The following is a 13,836-nucleotide window of genomic DNA, read 5'->3' on the forward strand; positions in this document are numbered from 1 at the left end:
GGTTTGCAAAATATAGACAGAAGAGCTCTCCAGCCTAGTTTGCTGTCTGTTTCCACTTCTCTTTTCTTGAGCCGCTCCCTTCTATGCCCTAGCGCACTATCCTGACTTCTCCCATCTGCTTACTTTGTGCCTTCCAACGCACAATGCGAACTACAGGTAGTGCTGCAGGGCCCACACCCTTTTACTTGCCATACAGAGCAGCTCTGGAGCTGTTACAGTGCCCAGCTTCTGCAAGAAATCAGCTTGAATGCTTCAGGGGCTGGGGCATAGCCAACATGAGCCCCACACCGAAGGAGGGTGGAGGTGTTTAATGCGAACTAGGGGTCATCCAAGCACCGCAAAAGGCCGCCATGCCCTGCACGCCCCTTTTCTCTTTTCATATGCAGACGAGGGTTGAAGCCAACTTTGACCCACTGCTTGGATGATATCACCATATGCAAATCCATCTGCTGCAGGCCTTCCCCCAGGAATGCTTGCACTAGTTGTTGCATTTGGTTTGTTGTTTGGGGGTGCTTCAGTATTAGGCAGCCTTCTGCCCTCCCATGTTCATCTGAAAATATGTGTTCTCCCTGCAGTTGTTGTCCCCAGATGAGAGTTCCCTTGTGCTGCCTCAGTTGAATCTTCTTTACTTGACAGAGATGTGCCTGAGCAGCGGCCCTCCCCAGCCCTATCCTAAATCATACTTATTTTGCATAGGAGATACCATGGTCATGAAGATTGTTCTCCCAGGGTGAGGTTAATTCATTGCATTCTGGGTATGCTGACCCCTGTGATTTCCCCAAATGTGGGAAACTTGACTGCATTATTTGTGGTAGTGGGGGACTGTGTTTGTGCTTTCCTCTGGTCAGCTCTGGTAAAAGTCAGATTTATTTGTCTCAGATCTTCCTCTAGCCTTGTTCTTCTTTCGAGAGTTCCCTTGTGCTGCCTCAGTTGGATCTCCTTTACTTGACAGGGGGGTGCCCAAGCAGCGACCCTCCCCAGCTCTAGCCCAACTCCTACTTACCTGCCAGGTGAGATACTATGATCATGAAGGTGCTTCTCCCAGGGCAAGGCTCACCCATTGCACTCTGGGTGTGCTGCCCCTGTGATTTCCCCCAATGTGGGAAACTTGACTGCATAATTTGTGTTTCCACTGGTCGGCTTTCATATAATTCAGATCTCTTTGTCTCAGGTCTCTCTCCAGCCTAGTTTGCAGTCTGTTTCCACTTCTTTTTTTTTGAGCCCCTCCCTTCTATACCCTTGTGCACTATCCTGACTTCTCCTCCTGTCTGCTTACTTTGTGCCTTCCAATGCACAATGCAAACTACAGGTAGTGCTGCAGGGCCCACAAACTTTTACTTCCATTACAGAGCAGCTCTGGAGCTGTTACAGTGCCAAGCTGCTGCAAGAAATCAGCTTGAATGCTTCAGGGGCTGGGGCATTGCCAACATGAGCCCCACACCGAAGGAGGGTGGGGGTGTTTAATGCGAACTAAGGGTCATCCAAGCGCCGCAAAAGGCCGCCATTCACTGCATACCTCTTTTCTCTTTTCATATGCAGATGAGGGTTCCAGCCAACTTTGGCCCACTGCTTGGATGACATCACTGTATGCAAATCCGTCTTCTGCAGACCTTCCCCCAGGAATGCTTGTACTAGTTGTTGCATTTGGTTTGTTGTTTGGGGGTGCTTCAGTATTAGGCAGCCTTCTGCCCTCCCATGTTCATCTGAAAATATGTGTTCTCCCTGCAGTTGTTGTCCCCAGATGAGAGTTCCCTTGTGCTGCCTCAGTTGAATCTCCTTTACTTGACAGAGATGTGCCTGAGCAGCGGCCCTCCCCAGCCCTATCCCAAATCATACTTATTTTGCATAGGAGATATCATGGTAATGAAGACTGTTATCCCAGGGTGAGGTTCATTCATTGCATTCTGGGTATGCTGACCCCTGTGATTTCCCCAAATGTGGGAAACTCGACTTCATTATTTGTGGTAGTGGGGGACTGTGTTTGTGCTTTCCTCTGGTCAGCTCTGGTAAAAGTCAGATTTATTTGTCTCAGATCTTCCTCTAGCCTTGTTCTTCTTTCGAGAGTTCCCTTGTGCTGACTCAGTTGGATCTCCTTCACTTGACAGGGAAGTGCCCGAGCAGCGACCCTACCCAGCTCTAGCCCAACTCCTACTTACCTGCCAGGTGAGATACTATGATCATGAAGGTGCTTCTCCCAGGGCAAGGCTCACCCATTGCACTCTGGGTGTGCTGCTCTTGCGATTTCCCCAAATGTGGGAAACTTGACTGCATAATTTGTGTTTCCCCTGGTCGGCTCTCGTATAATTCAGATCTCTTTGTCTCAGGTCTCTCTCCAGCCTAGTTTGCTGTCTGTTTCCACTTCTCTTTTCTTGAGCCGCTCCCTTCTATGCCCTTGCGCACTATTATGACCTCTCCTGTCTGCTTACTTTGTGCCTTCCAACGTCAATGCAAACTACAGGTAGTGCTACAGGGCCCACACCCTTTTACATGCTTTACAGAGCAGCTCTGGAGCTGTTACAGTGCCCAGCTGCTGCAAGAAAACAGCTTGAATGCTTCAGGGGCTGGGGCATAGCCAACATGAGCCCCACACCGAAGGAGGGTGGAGGTGTTTAATGTGAATTAGGGGTCATCCAAGCGCCGCAAAAGGCCGCCATGCCCTGCACATCCCTTTTTTCTTTTCATATGCAGACGAGGGTTGAAGCCAACTTTGACCCACTGCTTGGATGACATCACCATATGCAAATCCATCTGCTGCAGGCCTTCCCCCAGGAATGCTTGCACTAGTTGTTGCATTTGGTTTGTTGTTTGGGGGTGCTTCAGTATTAGGCAGCCTTCTGCCCTCCCATGTTCATCTGAAAATATGTGTTCTCCCTGCAGTTGTTGTCCCCAGATGAGAGTTCCCTTGTGCTGCCTCAGTTGAATCTCCTTTACTTGACAGAGATGTGCCTGAGCAGCGGCCCTCCCCAGCTCTATCCCAAATCATACTTATTTTGCATAGGAGATACCATGGTCATGAAGATTGTTCTCCCAGGTTGAGGTTCATTCATTGCATTCTGGGTATGCTGACCCCTGTGATTTCCCCAAATGTGGGAAACTTGGCTGCATTATTTGTGGTAGTGGGGGACTGTGTTTGTGCTTTCCTCTGGTCAGCTCTGGTAAAAGTCAGATTTCTTTGTCTCAGATCTTCCTCTAGCCTTGTTCTTCTTTCGAGAGTTCCCTTGTGCTGCATCAGTTGGATCTCCTTCACTTGACAGGGGGGTGCCCGAGCTGCGACCCTCCCCAGCTCTAGCCCAACTCCTACTTACCTGCCAGGTGAGATACTATGATCATGTAGGTGCTTCTCCCAGGGCAAGGCTCACCCATTGCACTCTGGGTGTGCTGCCCCTGTGATTTCCCCAAATGTGGGAAACTTGACTGCATAATTTGTGTTTCCCCTGGTCGGCTCTCGTATAATTCAGATCTCTTTGTCTCAGGTCTCTCTCCAGCCTAGTTTGCTGTCTGTTTCCACTTCTCTTTTCTTGAGCCGCTCCCTTCTATGCCCTTGCGCACTATTCTGACCTCTCCTGTCTGCTTACTTTGTGCCTTCCAACGCACAATGCAAACTACAGGTAGTGCTGCAGGGCCCACACCCTTTTACATGCTTTACAGAGCAGCTCTGGAGCTGTTACAGTGCCCAGCTGCTGCAAGAAATCAGCTTGAATGCTTCAGGGGCTGGGGCATAGCCAACATGAGCCCCACACCGAAGGAGGGTGGAGATGTTTAATGCGAATTAGGGGTCATCCAAGCGCCGCAAAAGGCCGCCATTCCCTGCACATCCCTTTTTTCTTTTCATATGCAGACGAGGGTTGAAGCCAACTTTGACCCACTGCTTGGATGACATCACCATATGCAAATCCATCTGCTGCAGGCCTTCCCCAGGAATGCTTGCACTAGTTGTTGCATTTGGTTTGTTGTTTGGGGGTGCTTCAGTATTAGGCAGCCTTCTGCCCTCCCATGTTCATCTGAAAATATGTGTTCTCCCTGCAGTTGTTGTCCCAAGATGAGAGTTCCCTTGTGCTGCCTCAGTTGAATCGCCTTTACTTGACAGAGATGTGCCTGAGCAGCGGCCCTCCCCAGCCCTATCCCAAATCATACTTATTTTGCATAGGAGATACCATGGTCATGAAGATTGTTCTCCCAGGGCAAGGCTCACCCATTGCACTCTGGGGGTGCTACTCCTGCGGTTTCCCCAAATGTTGGACACTTGACTGCATAATTTGTGTTTCACCTGGTCGGCTCTCGTATAATTCAGATCTCTTTGTCTCAGGTCTCTCTCCAGCCTAATTTGCTGTCTGTTTCCACTTCTCTTTTCTTGAGTTGCTCCCTTCTATGCCCTTGCGCACTATCCTGACTTCTCCCGTCTGCTTACTTTGTGCCTTCCAACGCACAATGCAAACTACAGGTAGTGCTGCAGGGCCCACACCCTTTTACTTGCCTTACAGAGCAGCTCTGGAGCTGTTACAGTGCCCAGCTGCTGCAAGAAATCAGCTTGAATGCTTCAGGGGCTGGGGCATAGCCATCATGAGCCCCACACCGAAGGAGGGTGGAGGTGTTTAATGCGAACTAGGGGTCATCCAAGCACCGCAAAAGGCCGCCATGCCCTGCATGCCAATTTTATCTTTTCATATGCAGACGAGGGTTGAAGCCAACTTTGACCCACTGCTTGGATGACATCACCATATGCAAATCCATCTGCTGCAGGCCTTCCCCCAGGAATGCTTGCACTAGTTGTTGCATTTGGTTTGTTGTTTGGGGGTGCTTCAGTATTAGGCAGCCTTCTGCCCTCCCATGTTCATCTGAAAATATGTGTACCTCCTGCAGTTGTTGTCCCCAGATGAGAGTTCCCTTGTGCTGCCTCAGTTGCATCTCCTTTACTTGACAGAGATGTGCCTGAGCAGCGGCCCTCTCCAGCCCTATCCCAAATCATACTTATTTTGCATAGGAGATACCATGGTCATGAAGATTGTTCTCCCAGGGTGAGGTTCATTTATTGCATTCTGGGTATGCTGACCCCTGTTATTTCCCCAAATGTGGTAAACTTGACAGCATTATTTGTGGTAGTGGGGGACTGTGTTTGTGCTTTCCTCTGGTCAGCTCTGGTAAAAGTCAGATTTCTTTGTCTCAGATCTTCCTCTAGCCTTGTTCTTCTTTCGAGAGTTCCCTTGTGCTGCCTCAGTTGGATCTCCTTCACTTGACAGGGGGGTGCCCGAGCAGCGACCCTCCCCAGCTCTAGCCCAACTCCTACTTACCTGCCAGGTGAGATACTATGATCATGAAGGTGCTTCTCCCAGGGCAAGGCTCACCAATTGCACTCTGGGTGTGCTGCTCCTGCGATATCCCCAAATGTGGGAAACTTGACTGCATAATTTGTGTTTCCCCTGGTCGGCTCTCGTATAATTCAGATCTCTTTGTCTCATGTCTCTCTCCAGCCTAGTTTGCTGTCTGTTTACACTTCTCTTTTCTTGAGCCACTACCTTCTATGCCCTTGCGCACTATCTTGACTTCTCCCGTCTGCTTACTTTGTGCCTTCCAACGCACAATGCGAACTACAGGTAGTGCTGCAGGGCCCACACCCTTTTAGTTGCCTTACAGAGCAGCTCTGGAGCTATTACAGTGCCCAGCTGCTGCAAGTAATCAGCTTGAATGCTTCAGGGGCTGGGGCATAGCCAACATGAGCCCCACACCGAAGTAGGGTGGAGGTGTTTAATGCGAACTAGGGGTCATCCAAGCGCCGCAAAAGGCCGCCATGCCCTGCACGCCCCTTTTCTCTTTTCATATGCAGACGAGGGTTGAAGCCAACTTTGACCCACTGCTTGGATGACATCACCATATGCAAATCCATCTGCTGCAGGCCTTCCCCCAGGAATGCTTGTACTAGTTGTTGCATTTGGTTTGTTGTTTGGGGGTGCTTCAGTATTAGGCAGCCTTCTGCCCTCCCATGTTCATCTGAAAATATGTGTTCTCCCTGCAGTTGTTGTCCCCAGATGAGAGTTCCCTTGTGCTGCCTCAGTTGAATCTCCTTTACTTGACAAGGGAGGCATTTTGGATTTTTTCTTTGGGTACCCTTACACCTGATGGTCTGAATGAGAGCATCGAACTGAACAACATTGGCAGTCTCTGAAGATTTTATCTATTGATTTACCTAATATATTATTTATTGAATATCCATTTATTGTATGTTTAATAAATAAACAAAATTATTAGAAGTAGCTATTTTGGAAACAGCTTTCCTCTTAGGATGAAACTGTATAATCCTGTTGTGTGTGTTCCTTTAAAGTTCTTTAGTAAAATCCACTAGTAATGATGAACATCAGATTTCTTCCTCCATCCTCTTTTTACACTTTCTCTTGGTTCTATATATATATATTTTTTTTTCTATTTTTTTTTCCCCTCCTTCTCCCAAAAGGCCCCCCTCCCCCCCCTCCCTGTTTTAAATTTTAAAATCTTTAAATATTTAAATCTTCGAATCCTTAAATTGTCTGTTTAATATTTATTTTTTCTTCATTTCTTTTTGTTGTTTAAACAGCAATGTAATTATTCCAGGGGTTAAAATAATGAAATATAGAAATAATATTAACAAAAATTAAAGGTAAAAATGAATTGATAGAATGATCCCATTAAAAGTAAATAAATAATATGGATGTTAAGCTGAGCGGGTTGGATTCGAACATGGGACTAGCTGCATAGAGTGCAGGTGATGTTTCCCCTGCGCCACAAGAACTGCTTTAGTAGTGGCATGGATTTATGTTACCCTAAAAGGTTTTATATAAGTAAATGGGGATCCTTAGTGCTGAGTCTCTGAATTATGTATATGTGATTATAGATATGAGGTATTGATTGAAAGATTATAGGTTAATCTGTATATAGATTATATATTTTCTGTTATTTTTTAAACCACCTTGTTGCTTATTTTATTATTATTTTTAATCACCATGTTGCTTATTTTTATATTATGAAATGCCTTTATATGTGCAATTGCAATTAGAAAGTTGTTCCATATGTGGGTCATTACATGTATGCATCCAATTAGTACATGTATGTATCCAATCAACTAATTAGTAATGCTATTGGTCCGGTGTATTTTAAAAAGAGCCTGCTAGGCTGCTGATGTATCCTCTGACGAAACCGCTCTTGGATAACAGCGGAGAAAGTGATTACCGGACACTCTGATTGCTGAGATATAAGCCCGTTCATGAACGAGCTACATCACGGCGGACGTCTGATGTAAAGACAGCGGTGAAGGGGAAAAAGCAATTTGAGACCGAGCAAAAGGAGGTCTCTACCCCACGGCAGGGAGAAATATCCCGACCGCGAGTGCCAATAAGATCCAGCCACGGTTAACGGGGGTCGTAGCATACCGCTGTGTTTCACCAACCATCACAGCGCTCTCCCCCTGTTTTCTTTCATTACTCACGTGAGTTACATATGAACTTTAACTGCAGTAAATAAGAGGCGTTGGTTACAACTGTTGCTGTTCATCCACAAGAAGGAATTTAATGTATCAATTACAATTGGAAAGTAACGATTAAATTACAACAGCTGTATCCAGGAGGATTTTTTGGACACTTTAATAAACATTCCGTTGTCATCAAGGGCAATATGAAATAGATCCTGATTACATTTAGATATGGATAGTGGTGCCTATATATGTTGACTCCATTGTATTTTATTGAATGTGGGTTTCTTCTGTCTATATATATTTTTTAAAAATAAAGAGCTTGTACATTTTATTTTTTGCGCTCCCTTGATAACAAGTGTGATTATCTTTAAAATTTGGTTTATTATTGGTAGAACAGTACTACCTATGGGAGCAGCATTTTATAATATATGGTGAAAATTAATAGATGTATAAAGATTAAATAAGCAACAAATTGGTGAAATAGATACGTTTTGATAGGAGCGCTGGGTTCTATATATATATATTGACATTTGGTTATATATATGTATAGACTTTATAAATTCTTGACAGAGATGTGCCTGAGCAGCGGCCCTCCCCAGCCCTATCCCAAATCATACTTATTTTGCATAGGAGATACCATGGTCATGAAGATTGTTCTCCCAGGGTGAGGTTCATTCATTGCATTCTGGGTATGCTGACCCCTGTGATTTCCCCAAATGTGGGAAACTCGACTGCATTATTTGTGGTAGTGGGGGACTGTGTTTGTGCTTTCCTCTGGTCAGCTCTGGTAAAAGTCAGATTTATTTGTCTCAGATCTTCCTCTAGCCTTGTTCTTCTTTCGAGAGTTTCCATGTGCTGCCTCAGTTGGATCTCCTTCACTTGACAGGGGGGTGCCCGAGCAGCGACCCTCCCCAGCTCTAGCCCAACTCCTATTTACCTGCCAGGTGAGATACTATGATCATGAAGGTGCTTCTCCCAGGGCAAGGCTCACCCATTGCACTCTGGGTGTGCTGCTCATGCGGTTTCCCCAAATGTTGGACACTTGACTGCATAATTTGTGTTTCCCCTGGTCGGCTCTCGAATAATTCAGATCTCTTTGTCTCAGGTCTCTCTCCAGCCTAGTTTGCTGTCTGTTTCCACTTCTCTTTTCTTGAGTTGCTCCCTTCTATGCCCTTGCGCACTATCCTGACTTCTCCCGTCTGCTTACTTTGTGCCTTCCAACGCACAATGCAAACTACAGGTAGTGCTGCAGGGCCCACACCCTTTTACTTGCCTTACAGAGCAGCTCTGGAGCTGTTACAGTGCCCAGCTGCTGCAAGAAATCAGCTTGAATGCTTCAGGGGCTGGGGCATAGCCCCACACCGAAGGAGGGTGGAGGTGTTTAATGCGAACTAGGGGTCATCCAAGCGCCGCAAAAGGCCGCCATGCCCTGCACGCCCCTTTTCTCTTTTCATATGCAGACGAGGGTTGAAGCCAACTTTGACCCACTGCTTGGATGACATCACCATATGCAAATCCATCTGCTGCAGGCCTTCCCCCAGGAATGCTTGCACTAGTTGTTGCATTTGGTTTGTTGTTTGGGGGTGCTTCAGTATTAGGCAGCCTTCTGCCCTCCCATGTTCATCTGAAAATATGTGTTCTCCCTGCAGTTGTTGTCCCCAGATGAGAGTTCCCTTGTGCTGCCTCAGTTGAATCTCCTTTACTTGACAGAGATGTGCCTGAGCAGCGGCCCTCCCCAGCTCTATCCCAAGTCATACTTATTTTGCATAGGAGATACCATGCATCTATACATACATGCGCTAACACCTGGGCATACACTGATGTACCCACACCTAATATCCATACATACACGCCCTGACACCTGGACATACACCAACATTCCCACACCTGCATCTATACATACACATGCTGACACCTGGACATACACCAACATACAAGCACCTGCATCTATATATACACGCGCTGACAAATGGACATACACCGACGTACCCACACTTGCATCTATACATACATGCACTGACATCTGGACATACAAGCACCTGCATCTATACATACACGCGCTGACACCTGAACCTACACTGACGTTCCCACACCTGCATCTATACATACACATTCTGACACCTGGACATACACAGACGTACCCACACCTGCATCTATACATACACGCGTTGACACCTGGACGTACACTGACGTACACACACCTACATCTATATATGCATGGATGCAAATGTGGGTACGTCTGTATACGTCCAGTTGTTAGCATGTGTATGTATAGATGTTAGGTGTGGGTACATCAGTGTATGTCCAGGTGTCAGCACATGTATGTATAGATTCACATGTGGGTACGTTGGTGTACGTTTAGGGGTCAGCGTGTTTATGTATAGATGTTGGTGTGTGTATGTCAGTGTACGTACAGATATAGGTGTGTGTATGTATGTATGTATGTATGTATATGTATAGAGGAAGGTGTGATACATACATATAACACATACATGATAGATACATACATATATCACACACACGATAGATAGATAGATAGATAGAACACATACATACAAGATAGATACATACATACATACATGATAGATACATATATACACACACATACGATAGATAGATAGATAGATAGATAGATAGATAGATAGATAGATAGATACATATATATATATATATCACAAACATATATAATTCATACATATATCACACTCACATACATGATACATACATGAGAAAGACCTGGGAAGGTGATGAGGCCCGGGCCCCCTGCTGATGTTGCGTTGAGGAAGGCAGTGTTCCAGGGCGGATGCCAGTCGGGGAGAGCGCCGCGCAGCCCGGGAAAAATACTGCTGAGGAGCTACATCTGGAAGAGCCCCAGGGAGGGAGAGTGTCACATGCCCCATCCTGCGCGGCACACTCTGCAGGCCTGCACATGGGAAGGGAGGTCTCTGGCCACACATACTCACCCTGCTGCTGAAGCCCCGCTGCTGTCCCCATCAGCGCTCTCCAGCGGGGAGCGGGGCCAGGATGAACCTCAACCTGTGAGAACTATCTTCATGATCAAGAGATCTCATATGCAAGATAAGTATGTGTTGGGAAAGGGCTGGGGAGGGCGGCTGCTCGGGCACACCCTCGTCAAGTTAAGGAGATTTAACTGAGGAAGCACAAGGGAACTCTCGTCTGGGGACAACAACTGCAGGGAGACCACATCTTTTCAGATGAACATGGGAGGGCGGAAGGCTGCCTAATACTGAAGCACCCTCAGACATTAAACCATATGCAACAACTATTGCAAGCATTCCTGGGGGAAGGTCTGCAGCAGACGGATTTGCATTCAGTGATGTCATCCAAGCAGTGGGCCAAAGTTGGCTGGAACCCTCATCTGTATATGAAAAGAGAAAAGGGGCATGCGGGGCATGGCGGTCTTTTGCGGCGCTTGGATAACCCCAAGTTTGCATTAAACACCCCCACCCTCCTTCGGTGTGGGGCTCATGTTGGCCATGCCCAAGCCCCTGAAGCATTCAAGCTGATTTCTTGCAGCAGCTGGGCTCTACAAGACAAGTAAAAGGGTGTGGGCCCTGCAGCACCACCGGTAGTTTGCATACACACATATATAGGACAGCATCTCTTATATGCCCCAGGGTCAATAAAATAGTATCCTTGTCTAGGCTATCCATCCCCTCAGATAAGGCATTTGTCCATGCCGCTACAGCACTACACACCCAGGTCGACGCAATTGCCGGTCTGAGTAAGGTACCTGAATGTGTATAAATGGACTTCAGGGTAATCTCCTGTTTGCGGTCAGCACACTCTTTGAGGGTAGCCGTATCCTGGGACGGGAGGGCTACCTTCTTGGATAAGCGTGTTAATGCTTTGTCCACCCTAGGGGAGGATTCCCATCGTAACCTATCCGTTGATGGGAAAGGATACGCCATAAGATTCCTTTTGGAAATCTGCAGTCTTTTATCTGGAGATTTCCAAGCTTTTTTACATAACTCGTTCAGCTCGTGTGAGGGGGGCAAGGTTACCTCAGGCTTCTTTCCCTTGTACATATGTACCCTCTTGTCAGCGACAGGGGGTTACTCTGTGATGTGCAAACCATCTTTTATTGCCATAATCATAAATCGAATGGATTTTGCCAATTTTGGCTGTAACTTTGCATCATCGTAATCGACACTGGAGTCAGAATCCGTGTCGGTATCTGTGTCAACAAACTGGGATAGTGGGCGCTTATGAGACCCTGACAGTCCCTGCAACATAGGATCAGGCATGGGTTGAGACCCTGACTGTCCCAAAGCTTCTGCCTTGTCTAATCTTTTGTGCAATGAGTTTACACTAGCATTTAAAACATTCCACATATCCATCCAATCAGCTGTCGGCAGAGAAACCACATTCATTTGCTCCCGCTCCTCTCTAATATAGCCTTCTTCCTCAGACATGTCGACACACGTGTACCGACACACCACACACACAGGGAATGCTTTTTCTGAAGACAGTTTCCCCACAAGGCCCTTTGGAGAGACAGAGAGGGAGTATGCCAGCACACACCCCAGCGCTATATAACCCAGGAATAAAACAGTAACTTAATATTTGCCCAGTAGTGCTGCTGTATGTAATTTGCGAATTATGTGCCCCCCCCCCCCCCCCCTCTTTTCAACCCTCTTGTCTAACGTGGTATAAGCAGGGTAGAGTCCGGGGAGCTTCCTCTCAGCGGTGCTGTGGAGAAAAAATGGCGCTGGTGAGTGCTGAGGGAGAAGCCCCGCCCCCTCGGAGGCGGGCTTCTGTCCCGCTTAAACTGTAAAATTGGTGGGGGCTCATACATTTATACAGTGCCCAGCTGTATATATGTTATATTTTTGCGAAAGAGGTTTATATTGCTGCCCAGGGCGCCCCCCCTGCGCCCTGCACCCTTACAGTGACCGGAGTATGTGAGGTGTATGGGAGCAAAGGCACACAGCTGCAGTGCTGTGCATTACCTCAGTGAAGATCATGAAGTCTTCTGCCGCCTCTGAAGTCTTCTTTTCTTCTCATACTCACCCGGCTTCTATCTTCCGGCTCTGCGAGGGGGTCGGCGGCGCGGCTCTGGGACGGACGGCGAGGGTGAGATCCTGCGTACCAATCCATCTGGAGCTAATGGTGTCCAGTAGCCTAAGAAGCAGGACCTTGCAACTCAGAGAGTAGGGCTGCTTCTCTCCCCTCAGTCCCTCGATGAGGGAGTCTGTTGCCAGCAGTGCTCCCTGAAAATTAAAAACCTAACAAAATACTTTCTGTCAGAAAGCTCAGGAGAGCTCCTGAAAAGCACCCAGTCTCCACTGGGCACAGTATCAAACTGAGGTCTGGAGGAGGGGCATAGAGGGAGGAGCCAGTGCACACCCAGAACTAAAGTCTTTCTTAAAGTGCCCATGTCTCCTGCGGAGCCCGTCTATCCCCATGGTCCTTACGGAGTCCCCAGCATCCTCTAGGACGTTAGAGAAAATAGGATTTTAATACCTACTGGTAAATCCTTTTCTCTTATTCCGTAGAGGATGCTGGGCACCCGTCCCAGTGCGTACTGTGTCTGCAGTTATTAAATGGCCCTTAACTCCAGAATATTTATGTGGAGACAACTTTCCTGACTTGACCATCTTCCTTGGATGTTTTCCCCCTGTGTGACTGCTCCCCAGCCTCGGAGGGTTGCATCCGTGGTCCCTAGGATCCCGTCCTGGATCCCAAACCATCGCCCCTCTAGGTGGTGAGAACTGTGCAGCCACCAATGGAGTGAGATTCTGGTCTTGGAAGACAGGATTATCCTCCGGTGCATGTGTAGGTGGGATCCGGACCACTTGTCCAACAGGTCCCACTGGAACACTCTGGCATGGAGCCTGCCAAACTGAATGGCCTCGTAGGCCGCAACCATCTTCCCCAGCAACCGAATGCATTGATGGATTAACACTCTTGCTGGTTTCAGAATTTGTTTGACCAGACTCTGGATCTCCAGAGCCATTCCACTAGAAGAAAACCTCTTCTGTGTCCAGTATCACTCCCAAAAACAACAACCGCGTCATTAGGACCAACTGCGATTTTGGCAAGTTTAGGAGCCAACCATGTTGTTAAAGAACTGTCAGGGAGAGTAGATGTTTTGCACCAACTGGTACCGGGATCTCGCCTTTATCAGGAGATCATCCAAGTACGGGATAATTGTGACTCCTTGCTTGCGAAGGAGAACCATCATTTCCGCCATCACCCTGGTGAAAATCCTCGGAGCCGTGGACAGACCAAACGGCAACGTCTGAAATTGGTAATGACAATCCTGAATTGCAAACCTCAGGTAGCTTGATGCAGTGGCTAAATGGGAACATGTAAGTAGGCATCCTTTATGTCTACCAAAACCATGAAATCTCCTTTATCCCCCGGACTGGAGA

General features: G+C 47.3%; 11 non-coding genes across 11 annotated transcripts; all 11 read left to right on the plus strand.

Moving 5' to 3' along the window:
* The first annotated feature begins 679 nt into the window (after window positions 1-679).
* LOC134950591 (U1 spliceosomal RNA) lies at window positions 680-843 on the plus strand. The gene has a single exon (XR_010183484.1). It is a non-coding gene; the product is annotated as a U1 spliceosomal RNA (small nuclear RNA).
* Window positions 844-995: 152 nt separating this feature from the next.
* On the plus strand, window positions 996-1,158 carry LOC134952389 (U1 spliceosomal RNA). The gene has a single exon (XR_010184925.1). It is a non-coding gene; the product is annotated as a U1 spliceosomal RNA (small nuclear RNA).
* Window positions 1,159-1,832: 674 nt separating this feature from the next.
* Window positions 1,833-1,996, plus strand: LOC134951852 (U1 spliceosomal RNA). The gene has a single exon (XR_010184514.1). It is a non-coding gene; the product is annotated as a U1 spliceosomal RNA (small nuclear RNA).
* Window positions 1,997-2,148: 152 nt separating this feature from the next.
* On the plus strand, window positions 2,149-2,311 carry LOC134952262 (U1 spliceosomal RNA). Its single transcript, XR_010184824.1, has one exon. It is a non-coding gene; the product is annotated as a U1 spliceosomal RNA (small nuclear RNA).
* A 670-nt stretch (window positions 2,312-2,981) lies between these two features.
* On the plus strand, window positions 2,982-3,145 carry LOC134951421 (U1 spliceosomal RNA). The gene has a single exon (XR_010184165.1). It is a non-coding gene; the product is annotated as a U1 spliceosomal RNA (small nuclear RNA).
* A 152-nt stretch (window positions 3,146-3,297) lies between these two features.
* LOC134952505 (U1 spliceosomal RNA) lies at window positions 3,298-3,460 on the plus strand. The gene has a single exon (XR_010185013.1). It is a non-coding gene; the product is annotated as a U1 spliceosomal RNA (small nuclear RNA).
* A 670-nt stretch (window positions 3,461-4,130) lies between these two features.
* On the plus strand, window positions 4,131-4,293 carry LOC134953359 (U1 spliceosomal RNA). Its single transcript, XR_010185536.1, has one exon. It is a non-coding gene; the product is annotated as a U1 spliceosomal RNA (small nuclear RNA).
* A 671-nt stretch (window positions 4,294-4,964) lies between these two features.
* LOC134951734 (U1 spliceosomal RNA) lies at window positions 4,965-5,128 on the plus strand. The gene has a single exon (XR_010184419.1). It is a non-coding gene; the product is annotated as a U1 spliceosomal RNA (small nuclear RNA).
* A 152-nt stretch (window positions 5,129-5,280) lies between these two features.
* On the plus strand, window positions 5,281-5,443 carry LOC134952945 (U1 spliceosomal RNA). Its single transcript, XR_010185311.1, has one exon. It is a non-coding gene; the product is annotated as a U1 spliceosomal RNA (small nuclear RNA).
* Window positions 5,444-8,051: 2,608 nt separating this feature from the next.
* On the plus strand, window positions 8,052-8,215 carry LOC134950308 (U1 spliceosomal RNA). The gene has a single exon (XR_010183249.1). It is a non-coding gene; the product is annotated as a U1 spliceosomal RNA (small nuclear RNA).
* A 152-nt stretch (window positions 8,216-8,367) lies between these two features.
* LOC134953404 (U1 spliceosomal RNA) lies at window positions 8,368-8,530 on the plus strand. Its single transcript, XR_010185559.1, has one exon. It is a non-coding gene; the product is annotated as a U1 spliceosomal RNA (small nuclear RNA).
* Window positions 8,531-13,836: the final 5,306 nt, after the last annotated feature.

This window comes from Pseudophryne corroboree, chromosome 8, assembly GCF_028390025.1.
Source record: "Pseudophryne corroboree isolate aPseCor3 chromosome 8, aPseCor3.hap2, whole genome shotgun sequence".
Classification (NCBI taxonomy): domain Eukaryota; kingdom Metazoa; phylum Chordata; class Amphibia; order Anura; family Myobatrachidae; genus Pseudophryne; species Pseudophryne corroboree.